The 23,584-nt window shown below is 49.5% G+C and overlaps 1 pseudogene; it reads left to right on the top strand.

The window, feature by feature from the left end:
• The window catches only part of LOC131570464 (zinc finger protein 420-like), a 332,388-nt pseudogene that overhangs the window by 67,285 nt on the left and 241,519 nt on the right, over nt 1–23,584 (top strand).

Raw genomic sequence — 23,584 nt, 5'->3', positions numbered from 1 at the left:
TTCTCTCAGACTTCCCCTTCATTATTTACTTGAGGCTTGGACGTGAAGCTAGGGGCAAGGTGGGTGAAGTTTCGTAGACCAAGAGGGACATTCCTGCTTGCCACACATCTGGGAAATCAGGTGCTCTGGAGGGGGAAGGAGATTCCTGAGGTCTCTACATTTCAGAACAAACATCTGCCTCAAATATGACCTAAACCTCTGTCAGATACACTTGTGAAGTGTGTCTGAATTTGCAGTGTGAGCCAGCACATCCCTCTGGCAGGGAGGGATGGTCATAAACAGAAAGCAGTTCCTGTTCCCCATAACAAACCTCTAACTGGCATATTAGGGACAAAATTAGGAGTTTTAAATGGAATTGATTCAGAAATACTGGTGAATAAACTGGCCACTGCAGCAGGTAGCCTAACAAAATTGAAGCAGCCTTTATAGTAATCTCTATTGGCATTAGGAACTAGCCAGTGACAGATTTCAAAAGTACTGCCAAAGTAATGAAGTATGAAAAGGCCGGGGACCAAGACCACAAGTTGATAGTAGAAACACTTAGTATAGTACAAGATAATGTGTCTTTAGCTTTCAGTTGTATACAAGCACAGTTATGGATACAAGCAACAGCAGCTCTGATCATATGGGAAAGGGGTAAAGGTAATTTTCCAGCTAAAATTCAAGAAATTGTGTGGGATAATGCAATTGATATTGAAAGGAAGTTTCAATCCTGGCAGACTATGGTGAATTTCACCTATGATCCTGTTTCTAATGTGGCAACTGCCTTTGTGCTTACCATACATAATGCCACTGTTTATGTTGTCCATCCCATCATTGCTCTAGGATCAAACCATGAAAAAACAATACTCTATCCTTCAGAACATGGAGTGTGGGCACGAAAGATGAATGGAAAGTGGCAGACAGTAAACTTAGAATCCTGCATTACTAGAGAACAGATGGGATTCATTTGCGAAAGCAATACTATTAATGCTCAGGATGTGTGTTTGGACACTGAACAGAGTATTTGTCCCTTCAAAGTCCATCCAGTCACTGACCAGAAAACTGTGCTCGTATATACTGGAAAAGGGGGTATGCTTGAGAACTGCTTGTGCTGCTGTACAAATTGATAGCAATGATGTTATTCTGTCTAGTAGAAACCATTCTAATCTCTGTATATGTAATTTTGTTAAGGTTATTGGATGTGATCTTTGGGTGGTCACCAACTGCGAATAGAATCTTTAATAAGTTGTGTCACCCCATTGTAGTCTTACTAATATTAGTTGGGATAAGTTTAGGACTATCTATTATATTGTTAATTTGGTACTGGAGAATGCTACAACAAATAGCTGTACTAACATCTTTGTCAAAAGCACACGGTGAAGCACTAAAAGACACTTACTGTTGTGAAAGTTTTCATTAAGTAAAAGAATTTACTTATTTCCTAGGAAAGGGGGGAATGAGACGAAGTGGGGATCCATTCTGAATTAGGTGAAGTGCCTGGAAGAGGTGAGAGGTCTGTAGGGCCAAAGCTGAAGAAAAGGCCGCATGCCGAGACAGCAAGGAGACAGAGAAAGAAAAACAGAAATTACCGCAAGGTCGATCTGCCCCAGACCTAGGAATTCCTCTGATAAAGAAGAACTAGTGCTAAATGTCACGCGGAATGAATATGTATGAACTTATTGTGAAACTGTATGCATATGCATTTGGGAGGGGGATAAAAGGCGACCTGAGGTCTTCAGAGGCACGCGTGCCTTGTTGGGGGACTTGCGTCCGGCGCGCGTCGTAAAATAAACATACCGGGCTTTACAACTTTTATAAAGTTGTGAGGTTTCTTCTTTTCTCCGCAAAACAACACAAAAAAGGGACCAGGAGTGTCAACATCTGCAGCAGCCCTAATGCTGGAAGAAGCACTCTCCTGGCGACAGGGCACTGCGTCAGTCATTCACATCAACAGCCATGACCCAGTCAAAGGCCACTTCCAGATCGGCAACGACAAAGTGGACGCCGCAGCGAAAGGCGTCTGGATGTTGCAGCAAGCCCTGAAAAAGGCCCAGATCGAGGAGCAGAGAAAGGCAGAGCTGGAGGATGAGAGGGACCGCGGGAGAGACGTGGATGAGGAGCTGCAGCAGGGGAAGCAGAAGCTGCCGCAGCGAGCGACAAGGATGAAGCTGGAAGAGGAGAAAGATGTGTGGGAACTGAACGCACTGTTCCTCAGTGCCAAGTGCGACATGATCTGGGACAAGCAAGTCCTGGAGAATCAGATGATCCTCGAGGAACTGATGGAGGAAGAAAAGCGCCTGAACAAGATGATGGAAATGGAGCGAGAGAAGGGCATGGAGGTCCAGGAAGAGCTGGAGCGTCAGAGGAAGCAGGAGCTGATGAGAGCCCAGCAGGGCATTGTGAAACAGATGGAGCAGAATGTAGAGGAGCGGGCATTGAGGGCTGAGGAGCTGCACCAGGAGGGCCAGAGGCAGCCGGAGCGACTGGAGCAGATGAAAAAGGGAGGATCGGAAGGCCTGGGAGCAGAAACAGGAGCGGAGGGCCCAAAGGTGGTAATTAGAAATGAGCTAGGCGAATGGGAACGGGGCTGGAGGTTGATGCTCACGGGGAGAAGGTACGCAGCTGTCAAAAAGGATGGCAAATCAGGTGGTGTCCACTTAAGTCAATTAAGCCAGACCTCCATAGCGAGCAGAATGAGACTGATGAGAGTTGTGAGTTTCTGTTTACAGGACATGCTCGTGGGGCATCCTCGTGACGCGTACATCCCCATTCCAGAGGAAAGCGACAGACCACCAAGCCGCCAGGCAGCACCCGAGAGATCCGCACGGGTGAGACCCAAACATCAGTGGTGTTTCTGTGTGATTTTGCTGTTGGGGCTTGTTGCCAGAGGGCAAGCCAGCCCAGACCACAACCCCCATCGGCCATTCAGGTGGGTCATGCAAGACCTTGGTGGTGACAAGGTGCTCAGAGAAATCACCACACCGAACACCCCATCCTTCATGCTCCGCATCACCGACCTGTTTCCAGGACGACCAAAGGTAGACCTCTATTCCCCACACGCCACACACATGTCCTTTCAGGTAGGCCATTTAGCCGAGTCAGATTTAGATCCAATCCTTCGTATGTTAGAAGCTACCTTCCTATCCCTGAACGAATCCAACCCTTACCTAACCGAATCCTGCTGGCTTTGTTACAATGTCGAACCTCCCTTTTATGAAGGAGTTGCTTTAAACACCCCCTTCAGTTACCCCACAGCAGATGCACCCAACCAATGTAGAGGGGACACCCCCCGCAAAGGAATCACCCTGAGTCAAGTCACAGGCCAGGGCAGATGCTTTGGCAATGCAACCCTAGCTAGGCGGAAAGGCAACGTCTGCACCGAAGTTGTCAAACCCAACGGGAAAAACAATAAGTGGGTAGTCCCATCCGCGTCTGGGATGTGGGTTTGCCAGCGATCCGGAGTGAGTCCCTGTGTGTTCCTTGCCAAATTCAATGACTCTAACGACTTTTGTGTCCAAGTTCTGATTGTTCCTAGGGCCCTGTGCCGCGCAGATGAAGAAGTGTATCGCCATTTCGAGGAGCCCAGCCGGCTCCACAAAAGAGAAATAGTAACAGGTGTAGCTGTCTCAATGCTCCTCGGCCTAGGAGCAGCAGGAACGGCCACAGGAGTCTCAGCCTTGGCGACCCAGCACCAAGGACTGTCACAGCTGCAGACAACAATTGACGAGGACCCGCAGAGGATTGAGAAACCCATCTCCCTTTTAGAGAAGTCAGTCTCCTCACTCCCAGAAGTGGTCTTGCAGAACAGGCGAGGACTAGACCTCCTGTTCATGCAGCAAGGGGGCCTGTGTGCCGCCTTGACAGAGGAGTGCTGCTTCTATGCAGACCACATGGGAGTCATGAGAGACTCCATGGCAGAACTCCGAAACAGACTGGCTCAGAGACAGAAAGACAGGGAAGCCCAACAGGGTTGGTTCGAGTCCTGGTTCAATGATCAACATGGCTAACCACCCTAATTTCTACCCTAACAGGTCCATTGGCAATGCTACTTTTAGCTGTCACCTTCGGACCATGCCTGCTGAACAAGCTAGTCTCATTTGTTCAGACCCGCCTAGAACGGGCCAACATCCTGTTCATAGGCTGGCAATTCACTGCTGTGAATTCGACCAGGGAACACTGCCAGTCACAAGATTTTCTACCCAGGTTCACCAAACCCCTTTCCTTGTCGACAACCCCATGCCTCAGCTCAGTACCTATGTATATGACTACTTCGTTCATTTGTAAAAAAGGGGGGGGATGTGTAGTAGATAGGGTCAGGCGCTTGGAAAATCTTGCGATGTTATGGAAAGCAGTAGAATTCCTCTCCCCCTAACGCCTAGTGATAAAGAGCAGTAGAATTCCTCTCCCCCTAATGCCTAGTGATAAAGGATCACCCAAGAATGTAGTCCCCCCTAACATTAGTAACTTTTGACTCCTTACTAACCAATTACAGTAAAGTAAGACCCCCTGACGTAGGGAAAAAACTTTCCCAGTATAAAACCCGACGAGACGGGACAATAAAGGTCTTGAACCGTCCACCATACTGGTGTCTCTGTGTGTTCTTGGCCCGAGTGACCCTGGAGAGTTTGGGTCGCCGTGCCGTTTCCTCAGAACCAGGTCACCTCGCCTTGCATCAGAAGGCAACAAAAGCCGCGCAGAACTGTTTGCTGGTGGTGCCCTGGCTGGGTGCTGGGGCAGCTACACAGACTGTGGGTGATTGCGATTTTGCTGAGTGCAGGGATTCACAGCTGCGGGGACGCTCTTCGCGGCTCCCAAGCCCAGGCACGCCGGCTGATGGAAAAGAGCAGGCGCAGTCATTTTGGGACGGGCTGTTAGAGGAAGCGCGAGGCATCACCGTTAACTCGGAGGTGTGAGGCACTGACATGAACTCAGAATCTGAGAGCCTGGGCGGAGCCTCCGCCTTCCGCGCCGCAGGGTGGCGAACCCCGGGGTGGGGGGACGTGGACGTGGTCGGCGGGAACAGAGAAGGTTTGCAGGACACCGCACACACGGGCAGGAAAGAGGGGAGGGTTTTTCCCCAGTTCTCAGACACGGCACGGACACCGCCAAGCGGGAACGGAGCCTGATTGGGATTGGGACAGCGCAGGTGTTGGTCACAGGCAGAGAGGACGTTCCCGAGACCGCGCCTGCGCCGAGATGAGCGCAGGGGAGGCGTGGCCAGGGTGGGAATGCCTGCACTCCTGTGATGGCACAGGCAGAGACGGGGCATGGTCAAGGTGCAGAGGGTGCCCGAGGTACCGGCCCTGCTCCGGTCCCGCAGCAGTGGGCACGCAGCCAACCCCAACAGCCAACTTTCATGTGTTTCACTATCTCTTTGTGTGATCATCTACAAGACATGTGTCTCCTCAGAATCTTGTCTTTTTGTTTCTTAACTACTCATGATTTTAGGTTTCTTTTAAATCCAGATTGCCAGTTTCGTGTTTTTCTTCATGTATTATTTCTTCAGTTATTATACAGTACCTCAGCCGAGAATTCAAGAGGTTTGCTGTGTTTGAAGAATTTCTCTCCTGACAGAAGTTTTGGAGGGATTCAATTCTTTAATAGTTTGATTGATCTTTAATCGTAAGGTTTCCTATTCATAATTGCTGTTTCTAACAGTCTTGTTTTAAAATATATTAAGTGATGTCCATCAATTAGAGTTTGAACTCTGGCCAAGTTCTAGCTCTACTTGAATGGAATGATTGACAATCAGCCCAGATGTTTTCTGCAACAAAAAGTATTCAAGTCCTTTTGGCTTGGCAATGTGACCATATATGATAGCTGAGCCTGATTTCAAAGGGAGTTTGGAGAAACATGAATCCGGACATGAGTTCTCCAGTTCTCTGTTGTTTCAAGGTTCATCAGCTGTCGCAGACTCTGGGATGACAGTTCAGTGTTGTAGTGACTCATAATTGTATGATTTCAGATGTGTTATTGGTTATGTGTATTATCTGATTGATTTCTAATTGTTGTTATCTTACATTTCCCTATGCAATATTGCATAGAGACTGAAACAGAACAGATCAATGTTTTATTTTCACGTCAGGACCCATTCTTCACCTCCAAGATTTTGATATAATCCTCCAGTCCCTGCGGGGACATGGATTTGTTTGTGTTTTAGCAGGTGCAAAAGTCCAGGTAGACCTCAGTAAATAATGTGAAACTTGATCAAGTGCATGCATGAGAATGCTGACAAGAAGCATGGGCAAGAAAATGCAGACCATTCCACAAGCAAAAAAAAAAAAAAAAGAAGAAGCACAGATGTTGACTGCACAGAGATTCCAAACCTTGTGCTTCACCCACAGAAGATTGTAGACTTTACGTTGCTTCATAGATGAGAGCCAAACAGTGATACCTACTAGTGTCACTAGAACTTTGCCCAAGAGACAAGACTTTTTAATAATTAGTAAAGACAGAAGCAGCATCCTTAGACTTGCCATTTATCCTTCGATTGTTTCAGCAAATCAGAATGAAGAGCTGACAGACTTAGCCAAAGCTCTTCAACCACTACTGACTGTTCCAGAGAACACCCCAGTAGCCAAAGCTACTGCTTTGCCACCACGTGCAGCAGAACAAGTCATGCTAGTGTTTGATCAGCAAGACTTTCCCTCTAGAGACCACGTCCATAGAATTCTCCAGTGTTCGTCATTCAGAAGAAAACTTCAGGCTCATAGAGACTGCTGCACAACCTCAAGAAGATCAATGAAGTCATTGAGGACATAGAACTGCTTCAGCAAAGACTTCCTTCACTCTCAATGATTAGCCACTTGGGATCATTGATCTCAAAAACTGTTTCTTCAGCTTCCTCCTCCATCCAGATGATGCTCCTCCAGTTGCATTCTGCGTCCCAAACATCAACAAAGAAAAGCCTCTACAAAAGTACCAACACAACAAGAGCTGCAAAAAGAGCTTGTGACCGTCCTGCAGAACAGACAAGAACTGAACCTCCTGTTCATGCAACAAAGAAGCCTGTGTGCTGCCTTGAAAGAACAATGTTGTTTTTACACAGACCATACTGAAGTCGTAAGAGACTCCATAGGCAAACTGAAAGAAAGGCTAGCACAGAGAAAGACTGAGAGAAAAGCCCAGCAAAGATAGTTTGAGTCATAGTTTGACTAATCCCCATAGCTGACCACCCTTGTTTCCTCCTTATTAGGCCCAGTTGCTATGATGCTCCTCACATTGATTTTTAGACCTTGCATTTTAAACCAGTTAGTACTGTTTGTTAAAAACCAGTTAGAAAAAGTTAACATTTTATTTGTTGACCACCAACAGTTGCTTTGAAGCGCGTTAGTTGCAGACATGTTGTATATTTTTTTACCAGTTGTCAGTTTTGCCATGTATCAGTTTGATAGCCTTTGTATTTTTATAACCTTTGCACTTTCTGTGGTTTTAATTAATCATAACGGGGGGGGGGGCAAATCTGGGAGATTAGGGACCGATCGGAAGATCTCGCGATGTTATGGGTAGACAGAACCCCTCCCCTTTACTGTTAAAGTTACTTAGCCCCCCGTTTTGTTGACCGTTAACCGCCATTATATAACCCTGCGTAACCATTAATAAACGCCATTTGCCATCTATCACATTGGTGTCTGTGTGGCCCGAGCAGCAGGGGGATTGTCGCCGTGCTGTTCCTGAATCAGGTCATCACACCTCAAGCGGAGGCAACATGCAAATTAGTGTTAATGGGCCTTATTCTGATATTTTTGAGATTTGGTGTTGGCGAGGCCTCACAGAACCAAGGACTCAGCTGTGACACGGTGCAAACTCATGGAACAAAGGGTCCATGGTGACACAGCAGAACTCCATGCAACCAAAATCCATTCTAGCACATTGGAGCCACATTGAACCAATGTGATACTGCGGCTCCAAGGATACCATTGTGACTCTGAGAAACCTCTCGGAAAAAAGGGTCCATTCTGACACAGCAAGGCCTGGTGGAACCATGCGTCCATTGTGACATTTCAGAACCTCACGGAACCAAGGTGACCGTATTCTACTATGGAACCTCATGGAACAAAGGGGCCATGGTGACACTGCAGAACCAAGGAGAGTGCTGCTGGCAGTGTGAGAGCTCATGGAACCAGAAGTCCATTGTGACACAGCAAGGCCTCGTGGAACTAAGGGTCTGTTGTTAAACTGTGTGGCCTCATGGAACCATGAGCCATGGTGACCCAGCGTGGCCACACGGAGCCAAGGGGCCACTGTGACACTGCGGATCCAAGGAGACCATTACGACTCAGGAGCCTCATGGAACCAAGAGTCCATTGTTCCACTTTGGGGCCCTGTGGAATGAAGGGGATGACAGTGACATTGTGGGGCCCCATGGAACAATGGAAACTGTTCTGACCCTTTGGGACCCACTGGAACCAAGGGGCCATTATAGCATGGCAGGGCCTCATGGAATCAAGGGGACTCCAGTGAACACCATGGGTCTCCATGGGATGAAGGGTCCAACAGAACCAAGGAGGCCGTTGTGACACACCGGGGCATCATGGAACCAAAGGTCCATTGTGACACAGCAAGGCCTCATGAAATCATGGAGGCCATTTTTACACTCAGAGGTCTTGTGAAACCAAAGGGCCATTGTGACACTCTAGAGCCTTGTGGAGCCAAGGGGACCACAGTGACACTGTGGGGCTCAGTGAAACCAATGGCCTGTTGTGACACTGCAAGGCCTTAGGGAATCATGGAGACCATTGTGACACTGAAGGCATCATTGAACCAAGGGGCCATTGTGACACTAGAAAACCTCATGGAAGCAAGGAACCATTGTGATACTATGGAGTGTTGGCAGGCCAAGGGGTAGTTGTCACACTGTGTGGCATCATGGAACCATGGAGTCCACTGTGACACTACAGGGCCCCATGGAACTAAGGATTCATGGAACAGTGTGGGACCCCATGGGACCAAAGGTCCATTGTGACATTGTGGGGCCTCATGGAATCCTGGAGGCCATGATGACACTTGGAGGCCTTGCTGAATCAAGGGGCTCTGCAGGGCCTCATGGAACCAAGGACACCCTTCTGACACTGTGAGTCCCCGTGGAACCAAGGGTCCATTGTGACACCATGGAACCAAGGAGACCCCAGTGACACTGCAAGGCCTCATGGAAGCAAGAGACCATTGTGACACTGCAGGGCCCCATGGATCCAAGGGAACGGGTAACAGCTCTGGTTGGCTTGGCCTGACTGGTCCAACTGCCCTTGGTATGTTGAGGGTCTCTTCTTCTGTACCCCTGAGACACTGGGGCTCTGGACTTTCCTTCAGATAGAAAAGAACTGTCCTTCTCATTCAAACATCCATGGCCAAAATGGGATTTCCCCTTCAAAATTCTCAATATCCAGGGATTGCTCCCAGATAAAGCTGCCATGACCAAAAAGTCTGTCTGACCTTTACTTCCTGAGAGCTGTCTCTCACCTGCCTTCAAACACTGTAAGGCTCAGTGCTTTCCTTCCTATGGCAAAGAGCCCTCCCTCCTGCACAGGCACCCCTGGCCAAAATGGGTACTTTTCCTCCAAAATTCCCTATATGCAAGGGTTTCACTCAGACAAAAGCTGCCAGGACAGACTGCTCTAGCTGGCCTTGGCCTCTGGCGGTTACCTCTGTTCTGCCCTGAAACACTGTGGCCCTTTCCTTCCCATGGAAAAGAACCATCCTTCTCCAGGTGCCCATGGCCAAAATTGGGATTCCACCTCCAAAAGTCCTATATTCAAAGATTGCTCCTACACAAAAGCTGCCATTACAGACCGGTCTGTCTGGCCTTGGCCTCCTTAGGGCCAGCTCTCATCTGCCTTCCAAACACAGGGGCTCCATGCTTTCCTTCCTATGAAAAAGAACTGGCCTTCTGCTCCAGGCAAAAAGGGCTGAAATTGGGATTCAACATTCAAAGCTTCAAATATCCAAGGATTGCTCCAGGAAAAACTTGCCAGGACAGACAGACAGGCCTGGCCTTGGCCTCTGGTGACTGCAGTTCATCAGCCCCTCAAACACAGGGGCTCTGTGCTTTCCTTTCTGTGGAGACATTGGTGACACCGTGGGGCCTCATGGAACCAACAACATCTTTGTGGCTCTGTTGGGCCGTATGGTCCCACGGGGCCAGTGTGAAGCAGCAGGGCTTTGTCAAACCAAGAGGCCATTGCTGCATTTCAGGGCCTCATGGAACCAAAGGGCCGCTGTGATCCTGAGAGGCACCGTGGATCCATGGAGATTCTTGTGGCATTGCAAGGCCCCATGGAATCATGGAGACCATTGTGACACTGCGGGGCCCCATGGAAGCACGGGGCCATTGTGACACTTCAGAAGCAAGGAGAACATTGGGACACTGCAGATCACTGTGAAACCAAGAGAACATGGAACAGATCTTGCTGGCTTGGCCAGTCAGGTGACAGGTCCAGCTGATCTTGGAATGTTGAGGGCTGCCTCTTATCAGCCCCTGGAGAACTGGGGCTCCATGCTTTCCTTCCTATGAAAAAGAATCCTCCGTCTTTCCGGGTGCCCACGGCTAAAATTGACACTCCCTCTGAAAAATTCCCTATATGCAAGGGTTCTCCCAGACAAAACCTGCCAGGACAGAGAGCTCTGGCTGGCCTTGGCCTCTGGTGGTCACCTCTCATCTCATGGAAGCCCTGAGGAAAGTATTTGAACATGTTTGACTGTTGGAACATCAATGAGTCTCTGATCCTCTGAAAAACTCAGATGCTCTTCTAATCATATGTGGGGTTTTTTTCTCATTGTGTATTATACATGAAATATTATTTTCAGCTAAAAAAATATTATTCTTACCACTCTACCAATGTTATCTGGCACAAAATTCCTCCTCTGTTAATGGATCCAGGTCACCTGTATAAGCAAACACAATAAAAAATCCAGCAGGAATTATTTGTGTCTGCTCCCATCTGTCCCATCTCCTCTCAAGCTGGAGGTGCAGCCCCAGCACTTGGGAAGGCTCAAGGGCTCACAAGCTCAGCTCCCACACAGAGAATGTGCACATCCTGGCTGCTCTTCTTGGCCCCTGCATGCTCAGCCAGGCTGAGATGGACACTGATGGTTTCTGGGCCAGGCTCTCAGAGCCCAGCCCAGCTCCCTGCAAGCTCTGCCAGCTGCCCTGAGCTCTGGCCAGCACCAAGGGCCTCTCCCCAGCCCAGCCCGGCCGGCTCTGGCCCCACAGCTCTGCTCAGGCCAGGCTGCTCTGGGCACTGACCCACAGCCTCAGCCCCTGGCAAGGGCACAGCAGCAGCTGCAGCTGCCACAGCACTCAGCCCCACCATGGGGGAAGGTGCTTGGCCAAGGCCAAAGGAGGCTCCCTGGCTGCCCTGCTCCCCTCGGGCTGAGGTGCTGAGAGCTCTACAGCCCCTGCTGCCATCCCATCTGCCCAGGGCAGCACAAGAGCCCTGGCCTTGGGGCCCTCAAGAGCTGCTCCTGCTCCAGGCCCAGGGCCCATGCCAAAGCTGGGGCAGCCACAAAGCTGTGCCCATTTCTGTTCATTGCTGCTGTCATGGGGATGGATCGTCAGCCTCTTGGATGTTGCTGAGGAATTTTATTACTCCAGAGGCCTCTTCTTTCTTGAGCTCTACAGTTCAGGAATTCACTGAAAAAGGCTCATAAGCATTTGTTCAAAAGGCCCTAGGAATATCTTAAATTTTCAATTCTTCTGTGGTTAATTAGGAATATTTCAGAAATGTATTCGAAGTGAATATACTATTTTGAAAACAATGCAGACATTCCACTATCATATTTTCTGAAAAATCCCTTTGTCAGGATTTCTTCACCTGGGAAGCTGAGAAGCATCAGAAAAGAATGAAAACAAATAATTATCTGATTGCTTCTCCTGTGTTTGCTGCTTTGGAATGTTGTCTGGAGATTGTTTAACAACAGGTGCATATTTGATTGGTTTCCTGTGAATTGTTTTTACTTAATGAACAATCACCATCAGCTCTGTCAGACTCTGAGGAGTCAGTCATGAGTTTTCATTATCATTCTTGTTAAGCCTTCTGTCTGTATCCTTTCTTATTCTTTAGTATATTTTTAGTATAGCATAATGTAATGTAATGTAATATAATTAATATAATATAATATAATATAATATAATATAATATAATGTATCAGCCTTCTGAGAACATGGAGTCAGATTCTCATCTCTCACCTCATCCTGGGAACCCTCAAAAACTCAACAAAGACAGAATTGTTTTGCCTGCTTTCGTTTCCTGTTTATAGATTGATATCAGCAATGTCTAATTGATACTGACCGCCAGCACCTTCAAATTCAGTCTGAACAGATATGAAAATCAAGGCTGACAAACAATATCACTTTGTCCCCATCCCCAGCATTTCCCTCATCCAACCCTTGGCACCCCTATGGATCAGGAATGGTGTGGCCAGCAGGAGTAGGGCAGGGATTCTTCCCCTGTGCTTGGCACTGCTTGGGCAGCACCTCGAGTGCTGTTTGTAGTTCTGGGTCCCCCAATTTAGGAAGGACATGGAAGGGCTGGAGCGTGTCCAGAGAAGGGCAACAAGGCTGGGGAGGGGTCTGGAATACAAGTCCTGTGAGGAGTGGCTGAGAGAGCTGGGGTTTATCCTGGAGATGAGGAGGCTCAGGGGAGACAAGGCAGTGTCAGGGCACAGGTTGGACTTGATGATCTCCAAGGTCTTTTCCAACCTTGCTGATTCTGTGATTCTCTGAAAGCACCATTGCAGTTGCAGGATGAGCCCTGGGCCTGCTCTTCAGAAGCTCCAGCAGCCCAGGTCCCTCAGCTTCTCCTGCCAGCCCCAAAGCCCATCCTGTCAGTCCTGCAGAGCCTCTGCAGCTCCTCCTCACTGCCCAGAACACGGAGCCCCAGAGCCAGACAGAGCAGCCCAGATGTGCCCCCCTGGCCTGGGGTGCCTCTGGCAAGGGAGCAGCAGGAGGCACTGCAGGAGCCTGCAGACAATTCCTGCAGCACTTGTAGGATGATCCTGCTGCCCAAGGGACGTTCCCAGGGGGCCAAGTCAGGAACTGCAATGGGGAGTGCGGCCAAAGAGGAAAGGGCAAGCAGGGATGGGCTGTGTGCAGGCGAGGGAACAGGGGTGGGCAATAGGAAGAAATTTGTACCAGGAAATAGTAAAGAAAGCAAAGGTGAAACAAAGGAAATGCTATGGGCGGTTTGGGGCTGGCTGCCAGGCAGCCCTGGCTCTGAGCAACAGCGTCTGCAGTGGGACAGGAAAGTCCCAGCTGATGGGAACAAACTTTCTGGCTGACTGCAGAGGCCAGGACAAAGCTTAGTGGTTTCCTGCTGTCCCTCAGCCCTTGCTGCCCCCAGGGGTTGATGGCATTTGTGCTCCCTCAGGTTCATGTCCCCACACCAACAGCATGGGGGTGCTCCCCCTGCTCTGTGCAATGCAAACAGGGGCTGCTGAGCCAGTGCTGCCGTGTCTGTGCCTGCAAGGATGGGGCACCTATATAAGCTGCGGGGAGAAGCCAGGGCTGTAGAGGGGGGATGTTGTTGGCAGCTCCATCAGGATGCTCTGGGACGCTGCCCTGTGCTGTCCAGTGCACTGGGGATGGATCAGCCCCTGCTCTGCTGCTCCTTCCCATCTGCCCCAGGGCCCTTGCAGAGCCCCAGCCATGCTGTTTGCCGCCAGCCTGCCCACAGCCAGCCTGGGGCTGCTCACGGGGCTTTTCTGTGCTGAGCATTGGCCTGGCCGTGTTCTTGAGAGAGCCTGGGCAAGGAGCCTGGAGCCCCCAGGCCCTGGCCTGAGGCGTCAGCGCTGCCCCAGCAGTGCCCATGGCCTGTCCCTGCTGCAGCCTTGGCACTGCCACCCCAGGGCTGCGCCCGGCCCCACTCAGGCCCTGCAGCAACACCAGGGTCACCAGGGCAGCGGGGCAGGGCCACAGCAGCAGCACTGGCAACACCAAGTGATGCTGCTGCTGCTGGGCACAGCTGCTGGGCCAGCCCTGATCTGCCCCCAGCTTTGCACACAGACATTGCCGCTGCAGCTCCAGAGAGGGCAACAAAAGGGGGATCGTCAGTGAAAACTTTGGAGGGAGATCCTTTAGTTCCTTTAATGCCACTGAGAGCGCAGCCTCTGATTGACACAGTAAGTGGCCACAGGGAAGGTGGAGAGAAATAAAATGAGAAATGGCACAAAAAGTGGCTTTTCTTTGTGGACAATATGAAAAAACTAAAACAAAGAAAAAGAATCTCCAAAATGAAACTATCAAAAAGTATCAAAGGTTATTACAAGTGATTTGTAGAAACTGGCCAGCAGTTTAATGTTCCAGAAACCATCCAGTCATCAGTGTCCACACTGCAGCCTTGAGCTCCTGGTTCCTCAGGCTGTAGATGAGGGGGTTCAGGGCTGGAGGCACCACTGAGTACAAAACTGACAGGGTCAGATCCAGGGATGGGGAGGAGATCAAGGGGGCCTTCAGGTGAGCAATCATGACAGTGCTGAGGAACAGGAGGGGAGGGAGGCAGGTGGAAAAGGCTTTGTGCCATCCCTGCTCAGAGGGGATCCTCAGCACGGCCCTAAAGATCTGCACATAGGAGAAAACAACGAACACAAACCAGCCAAGTCCTAAATAGGCACAAACTTCAATGAGCCCAAGTTCCCTGTGGTTTCAGTGTGAGCAGTAGACCTTGAGGATCTGGGGGATTTCACAGAAGAACTGGCCCAGGACATTGCCATGGCACAGGGGCAGGGTAAATGTATTGGCTGTGTGCATGAGAGCATGGAGAAAGGCACTGGCCCAGGCAGCTGCTGCCATGTGGGCACAAGCTCTGCTGCCCAGGAGGGTCCCGTAGTGCAGGGGTTTGCAGATGGACACGTAGTGATCACAGCACATGATGGTCAGGAGGAAAAACTCTGCTGAAATGAAAAAGATAAATTAGTTGGACTGCACATCCTTTGTAGGAGATGGTGCTGGTGTCCCAGAGGGAATGCGCATGGCTTTGGGGACAGTGGTGCAGATGAAGCCCAGGTCACTGAGGGCCAGGTTGAGCAGGAAGAAGAACATGGGCGTGTGCACATGGTGGCCGCAGGCTACGGTGCTGATGATGAGGCCGTTGCCCAGGAGGGCAGCCAGGGAGATGCCCAGCAAGAGGCAGAAGTGCAGGAGCTGCAGCTGCCGCGTGCCTGCCAATGGCAGCAGGAGGAGGTGGCTGATGGAGCTGCTGTTGGACATTTGCTGTGGCTGCACTTGGGCACCTGTTCATGGAGAAAAGGACAGTGAAGGATTAGAGGAGATACCTGTAACCAAAATCAAAGCCGTTTCCCACCCATCCTGCCCTGGAACACACAGAGACACCCTTTTGTGTGCAAGAGTTGCAGAAATTTTTTATCAGCTCCGCCATATCTCTGCTGGTATTCTTGGATATCAGAAACTCTCAGCATTTCTGTGCCCCCCGGGAGAACTAAGCAAGTTCTCTGAGGCCAAGTGATGAGTGGAGAGTGAGGGGAGATGATCTGTTGTTCTGACCTGCTCAGTGTTTCTCTGGACTTGAACCCTTCTCAGGTGGAGGGTCATCACCTTCCCACATTTCCCCTAAAATGTGACCAGGCACTGCTGAGAGCAGATTGATCCACCACAGCCCAGCTCCACATTTGTAGCCAAGGACTAACGTCACTCATTCCAACAACCCAGCAGCATTTTCAGTATCACAAACCTCTGCCTTTCCCCATGGATCTTATCACTCAGAGATGATCTAGGACAGGTTTGCATGCTGGGTTGAAGCTCCCAGCTTGGACTGAAATCTCAGAGGGTCTTCCAAGTGTCCTTATGATGGCATTGGATGAAGGGAGATGCAGCTCCTTCCCTGGCTGCACTGACAGCATTGCCCAGAGCCGGGCACTGGGGACAGGGTCACCCTGAGCCAGCAGTGCCCCCTCCAGAGCCCCCAAGGCCAGGCAGCTGCTCCCAGCTCTGTGCTCTGCAGAGGGAACTGGGCCCGGGGCTGCAGAGCTGCCCCATGGCTCTGCTGCAGCTCTGCCTGCACAGGAGGGGCTGCACGCCTTGGAGCCCCAGCCCTAAAGGCAGAGGCTTGGCTGGGGGCAGAGGAGGGAGGGGGCTTGTTCAGAGGGAGGGGCTGCACTGGAGGGGCTCCTGTGGACATCTCTAAACTCTCCCTGCCACAGCATTTCTGGGTTTTGTTTCCTCTCATTGCCTGATTTTCTCTCTGCTTCCTGGAGATTTCCCTACTGCAGTTGTTTCCCTGCTCCTGATCTCTCTGTGGCAGCACTCACAGACCCCAAATCTCTGTGCACTCTCCTTGGCCTGACAAAACCCTGCCTGTTTGCTGGGCACTGGCTGGGAGCAGATTTTGTTTGCAGCTGGGAGAAAGGACAGCTCAGACTGAGCCTGAAGGTTAAGAGCAAAGGTGATGCTGCTGCTGTCCTTGGGCACAGTGGCCTAAAGCACATTAGGGATCTCCTGTTAACCTATTGGAAGCACATTAGGAATCTCCTGTGAACCTATTGATCACAAAAAGTAACACTTTGGATGTCTCAGGCACTTGTCAAAATTCATATTAAATACTTCATAATCAACCTTTAATATTCATCCCCACTACCTTTCATTCTGCAATAGTAGGAAACTGACTTAGACTTAAAAAAGTTTCCTCATTTTTATCAAAATCCTTGACTTGGAAATATTCTATGACTAATCAGAAGCCCTCAGCATGTCAGAGCTTCATGAGCATTTCACCTCCCCTGCACCAGAAATACCCAGATTTATACTCACAGAGTCTGTAGGTGTTGGGATGCTCCAGCTTTAGGAGATCACTCCAGGAGCTGCAGCTGCATTGTCCTGCAGCCAGAGGTTCCTGTGCCAAGGGCTGGCAGTGATTCTGCCCCAGGCACTTCTCAGCACCTTCCCAGCCCTGACTGATTGAAGCTCTCTGTGCCTCTGTGCTGTGCCTGGGGTGGCTGCAGGCAGTGCCCCAGCCCTGCTGGGCTGGCAGAAGAGCTGCTCATCAAGAGAAATGTGCTTTTGAAGCTCTGCTTGGTTACCAGGAGTCCAGCCCAGCCCAGCAACAGAGACAAAGCACGAGGACTTTAATGAGCCTCTGGGGCTTTGTGCTCAGGCCCTGAACATCAGTCCCTGAGAGGGAGCTGAAGAAACCTCTCCAGAACTCCAAGTCAGAATCCAACTCCAAAGTTTCTTGTACTTTTAATGGGTCCCACTGAGGGACACCACTGAGAAAGTGTCCCCAGGCCCCAGGCAGAGCAGAGAACTGGAGGCAGTGATGACAGCTGGGGACAAAGAGAAGCCAAGTCTTGGTGCCCTGGGGCACAGCAGGGTCTGTGCCACCAAGGGCTGGGAGGAGACACCTTGTCCTGAGGCCCTGGGGCCTCCTGGCACAGCCCCAGCCAGGCTGGGCACTGTCAGTCCCTTGTCCTGCCCTCAGCATCCCCCCCTAGCCCACATCCCAGTGGCCTCAAGGATCTGCTGGAAGGAGTCCCTGGGGAGCTTTGGTCGGGAATGGCCCTGGGGGCTCCTTCATGCTCCCAGGGACTGCAGGTTTTTTAAAGGACTTTGGGTTTGGCCTTTGCCTTGGAGTCTCTGAGAGGTTTGTGCAATCATGGCCTCCAATTATCTGCTGTAATTAGTCCCTGGAGAGGCTTTGTCAGTAGCAACACTCAGTGGGGCTCATTAATACTTCAGGATACTTCAGTTGTTTTAAGCTACTTGTTGTTTCCCTTTTGATACAGACTCTATGAAAAAAATTGGGCAGTCCCAGCCTCCAATATCTCCTTTAATTATTCCCTGGAGACCCTTTAATCAGTAATGACACTCAGTGGGCCATTTATGCTTCAAGGTACTTCAGGTATTTTAAGGTATTTGGTGTTGCCCTTTGGATACAGACTCTGCGAGAGATTTGTGCAATCATGGCCCCAGTTATCTGCTTTAACGAGTTTCCTGAGAGCTTTGTACTGACACTCAGTGGGGCTCATTAATACTTTGAGATACTCAAGGTTTTTAAGGTACTTTGTGTATTCCTTTGCACTCTCAATATCTGAGAGGTGTTTATTCCAATTCTGGTCTTCAATTCTCTCCTCCAAGGAGCCCATGAGCAGTTTGTGTTGGGGATGGACCTAAGTGAAACCCATTCATGCCTTGAGACACTTTGGGGTTTTTTTCTTACTTTAACTCCTGGAAAGGTTTGTGCAATCTCCTCTCAGGCCCTGAGCTTCAAGGGCTCAGCTCCAAATGCAGCACGGGGCTCATTAGGATCAAGCAATCCTGACAAACCATGGCTCTGCCTTGATTTCTCTCTGGTCTGGAGCAGTTCATGAGGCAGACTTCCTTTTACAGTTGTGGAGAAATATTTCAAAGAGCTTTGAAGTAATATGTAATCCTATTTTAAAGAGTGTATTTTATTACTGTTCTCTTTGGAGAAGAGCTGATTGGAGCGTTAAGTGTTTTATATTGATGTAGGGCCGCTCCTAAGGAGGTCTGGCCAGGTCAGTGAAGTTGTACCTTGGAGCTGACCCAGTATGGACAACCTTGCCTCACATTCCCCAACCTCATGTGAGAAACCATTTTCACTTTCAAAAATTTAAATTGTTAAGATCTTATCAAAATACAACAGAAGACTTAATAAAGAAAATAACACAGTGCTGGGAGCAAAGGATTCAGTTACTGTGCGCTCAGCTACAAAATGTATGTTCTGTCTTTTATATCTCTGGCCCCTCCCAAAGTCTAGTCAATTGACTCCTTCTTCACTGTCCAGTGGTGGAGATCACTGTCTTACACCTTGATTGGAGGTCAGGTTCTGCCATAGTAACAAGCCGACCCTCCCAAATGCCCTGACTACTGAGGCCATCCTGTGATAACAATGCAAGGGAGAGGGGAAGGATAACTATGCATCTACAAAACTTTTCTTAACACATAATTAATATTCACTCTTTAACTGTGAGAGTCAACCATAGGATTACTCATTTGTAACAAACCCTCCTTTTCTTTTTCTATAAGTAATTTTGCTCAAACAATTAAGTAAAAAAATTTCTCTCTCTCTTGAATGAGTCATACCAGCATCTGTTGATGTGGGCAAGGACAGTGGGAACAGCAGAAAAAAATCTCAGGTTTTCCTTAGACACACTCTTTTGGAATGCACAAAAGGGCACCACAGAGGTCCAGTATGGCTTTGACTCCCATCTACCGTGCCTATGTGGCTGCTACTCATAGTCAGTGTATCTTAGGGGTGAGCACAGAGGCCAACTCGGTCCTGCCCTCCAGTCCCTGTTGAGTTAAAAGGCAACTGAGCAATGATAGAGGTCTGGTATGGCCTTTTGTCCCCACCTTACCATTCCAACAAGGTTGCTACCCACAGCAGGGCTATGGAGCCTTCTTGGTAGCAAACAAAGGGGCCAACCCAATCTTGCCCTCTATTCCTTGTCTTACTTCTTAAGGATGCTGCCCCATTACCTTTTACAGTCCCTTGTGTACTTCTCCTCAACAGATGCTGGTAATTCTCACCCATGAAAACAGGAAGACGGTTCTCGAGCTGATTGGTGGAAGCTTGACTCTACGTTTTGGGTGTCTTGGTGTTTTTCTGGTTGTCTTTCAGTCTCTGCTTGAAAGTCAATCTTGTTTCACGCAACCTGGATGTTACAGTCCACTCTTTGGGTTCTTCTCCTGAGCCCCTGACTCTGTTGCCATGAGTCCATGCCCGCTCTGCAGTTCACACGGCTGATTTGGTGGTGAGCAGTACCTGAAAGGGACCTTCCCACTGAGGAGTTAGAGGCTGATCTCTCCATTACTTGATCATCACCCAATCCCCAGGATTAATATTATGGATTCTGAAATCCAGGGTGGTAGTTTGAGGAATTGCCCCTTTATGTCTTAGCCCTTCTAAGGTTTGTGCTATAGACATAACTTATTTCTTGGCATTGGCTTCCCCTTCCTCATAGGTGGCAACCTTCTGGGGTGAGGTCAGGAAGGGTAACCCAAACACCATTTCATAGGGGGGCATCCCCAGATCTGGCTGGGGTTGGGTTCTAATTCTTGATAAGGCTAAAGGGAGACATTTTATTAATGGCATTTGGGTTTCAATCATGAGCTTAAATAGAGCTCTTTTAAGACTTTGATTCATTCTCTCAGCCTGACTGGAACTCTGTGGATGCCTTGGAGTGTCTAATTCCTATTTTACTCCTGGGCCTGAACAACTTTCTGCAATATCTTCGATGTGAAATAAGTTCCCCCATCTGAATCAATCCTGTTTGCCGTCTCATACTGGGGAATGATTGATTCTAGAAGTGTTTTACTCACGACACTGGCATTGGCTTTCACAGTGTGTACCACCTCTACCCAATGAGTCAAGTGATCTACTATCACTGGCAAAAACTTCCAACGTTGTACCTGGGGAAACTCAGTAAACTCTACTTGGATGTTTTGAAAGGGCTTTAAGGCAGTTCTCACCCTCCTCTGAGTGTTTTTCCCATGACCTTCTTATTCATTTGCTGACATATCACACACCATTCAGTTACTTGCTTAGCTATTCTGAAAATTCCTATGCATCCCCAATCCCTTAGAAATTGATCACGTAGCACTTATGTATCCCAGTGTGTTGTTCCATGTATGCCTTCTAGCATTTTCCTGGCAAAGGGTTTATTCAACATTTGCCGCCCATCTGCTAATCTCCACTTCCCTTCATTATCTTTCTTGGCTCCTGTTTTAAGGAGTTCTTCCTCTTCTGTCCCACTGAATATGGGGACTTTTTGCATTTCTTTCATGGGGATTAACACTAATATTAGTGTTTCTGTCTCTGATTCAGTTGCATTTTTAGCTTCAAAATCGGCTAAATTTTTCCCTTGCACCCATTTTTGATATCCTTTGAACATATACCACTGCTACTTCCTCTGGTAATTGTATGGTTTCTAACTCTTCTAAAAGAAATTTTTTGTGAATCAGTCTCTTTCCCTTTGAAGTGAATAGCCCCCTCTCTTCCCAAATTTTTTCAAAAGTATGCACTACTCCAAAAGTGTATTTTCAGTCTGTATCTATTGTTCCCCTTTTCTGTGCTAATATTTCCAGAGCTCGTTTTAGGGCATGCAACTCACAGGCTTGGGCTGACCAGCTGGAAGGTAACTTTCCCTTTTGTATGGCTACCACCCCTTCATCCACTATAGTGTACCCTTGTAATATATGGTAGGGATAATTCATGCTATTAATGTATGGTATAAAATATTGTGAAATCCAAACCATGTATTTTGACTACCCTGGCCAGGAGCAGCTGTCTTATTCAGACTATTTCCTGGATGCAAGTTAAGACAACAATTGAGGCCTTAAGGTAAGAATAGAAGCTTCCAGGGAGATGATCCCTGGTTTCCTGAGTTGTCCAGAACCACCCGAAAGCAATTATCACCTTGCTGATTGCATCTATCAAGACAGTCAGCGATGCCACCCTGATACATCTGAATACACAACTCCTCCGAAGCTGATTGACACCAATGGCACACCTGGACGAGGCTTTTGTCCACCTCTGCACATGGAAAGCAACAGCAATGCATGTGAAGAGACACAAAGAAAATTTGATCATCGTTGCCTCGGACAGAATAAACTGTAAAAACCTCACAGCACGAAGCTGGGAGTGTGAACTGGGGGGACTCTGACACTCCAGGGGTCAGATCCGTGTTCACCCGGTGCCGATCCCAGGCTCAATGCTGTATCTTTGGCTGTGGTGGTTTCGAAGAACGAACTTCGGTCTCGCAGACAAATAAATAAATCTGTTCTAAATTTTTTATAATTTTGGCTCACAATTTGATAATTTATAAGACTCTTGATTTTCATATCTGTTCAAACTGCATGAAGAGGTGCTGGGGGTCAATATAAATTAGACATTGCTGATATCAATCTATGAACAGGAAAAGAACACAGGACAAAAGACTTCTCTCTGTATTGTTTAAATACAGTATATTCACTTTCAATAGGCTTCGGAAATCTGTCAAATTAACCAAAGAACAGATTATTACCAAGGGCTTTTCTTGTTTGGATGTTTTAAACAAAAATGTTTATGAGCCTTTGTCACTGAATTCCCGAATGGAAAAGCTCCAGAAAGAAGAGGCCTCTGGAGTAGGAAAATTCACCAGCAACCTCCAAGTGGCTGAGGATGCATCCCCATCTGAGCAGCAATGAACAGAAATGGGCACAGCTTTGTGGCTGCCCCAGCTTTGGCATGGGCCCTGGGCCTGGAGCAGAAGCAGCTCTTGAGGGCCCCAGGGCCGGGTCTCTTGTGCTGCCCTGGGCAGATGGGATGGCAGCAGGGGCTGCAGAGCTCTCAGCACCCCAGCCAGAGGGGAGCAGGGCAGCCAGGGAGCCTCCTTTGGCCTTGGCCAAGCACCTTCCCCCATGCCTGGGGCTGAGTCCTGTGGCAGCTGCAGCTGCTGCTGTGCCCTTGCCAGGGGCTGAGGCCGTGGGGCAGTGGCCAGAGCAGCCTGGCCTGAGCAGAGCTGTGGGGCCACATGGGATGGGCTGGGCTGGGGAGAGGCCCTTGGTGCTGCCCAGAGCTCAGGGCAGCTGGCAGAGCTTACAGGGAGCTGGGCTGAGCTCTGAGAGCCTGGTCCAGAAACCATCAGTGTCCATCTCAGCCTGGCTGAGCGTGCAGGGGCAGGACTCAGGCCAGGCCTTGTGGGGCAGGGCCAGCACCTGTGCAAAGCATTGCAAACAGGGAAGTGGCCCAGAGAGGAGGCTGCTCTGTGCCCTGGGTGGCATGGACAGAGCAGGGAGGGGGCCCAGGACATTTGTCAGCACCAGCCTGTGTCCCCAGCCCTTGGCAGTCTTGGCTACTGAGCCCAGCTTTGGCGTGGGCTGAGTTTGGTTGTGGCCCAGCTCCATCCTCCTGCGGGGCTTAGGGCCTGTTCCCAGCCATGGCCAGCCCTGGCTGCCTCTCTGCTGGCCCAGGGGCCGGCAGAGCCCGGGGTAGGGCTGTCGGTGCAGCCCCACATGTGCCACGGGCTCTGCAGGAGCTGGCAGAGGCTGCCCAGCAGGGAGGCCATGGGGCACAGAGCCCCAAGGCTGCTGTGGGCACCACGGCACAGGGGCCGTTCCCAGCCGCAATGCTCCTGGCCTGGGCTGGGCCTGCACAGGGGCTGGGCCACCATGGCTGGGCCAGCAAAGGGGCACAAATGTGAAATATATAAGGGCAAGGAGATCAGCTCATTTTGGATACCTTTTTTGAGTGATAAGCTCTGTGTGGAGGCCCAAGGGGTCGCACACACCGCCACTGTTCCCTTTGGCGATGCAGAGGAAGAGATAGACAGTTTTGCTCCACAGCATGACTGGGGCTTCCATCCTCACGAGCGTGCCTAGGAAGACAGTTTTTGGCTCGTCATCTAGGGTCCTCATTCTGATCCAGTTCTAGTCAGGGCGCAGTGGCATCTAAAGCTTTGTTGGTGGAGTAGGAGAACTTTTCGCTAGTAGGACCCATTGTTTAGTTCTTTAAATCTTCGGCTAGTTCATCGTTTTTGGGGTCTTTAATTGGATTTCCTTGACTCTCTCTTAGTTTGCATATTTTCCTTGGAATTTTACTTGACGCCATGTTGAGGAGCAGTGGAGGCAGTACTGGACAGATGCAACAAAGTTACT

Source organism: Ammospiza caudacuta, chromosome 35, assembly GCF_027887145.1.
Source record: "Ammospiza caudacuta isolate bAmmCau1 chromosome 35, bAmmCau1.pri, whole genome shotgun sequence".
Classification (NCBI taxonomy): domain Eukaryota; kingdom Metazoa; phylum Chordata; class Aves; order Passeriformes; family Passerellidae; genus Ammospiza; species Ammospiza caudacuta.
This window is presented reverse-complemented; position numbering and strand designations above follow the sequence as displayed.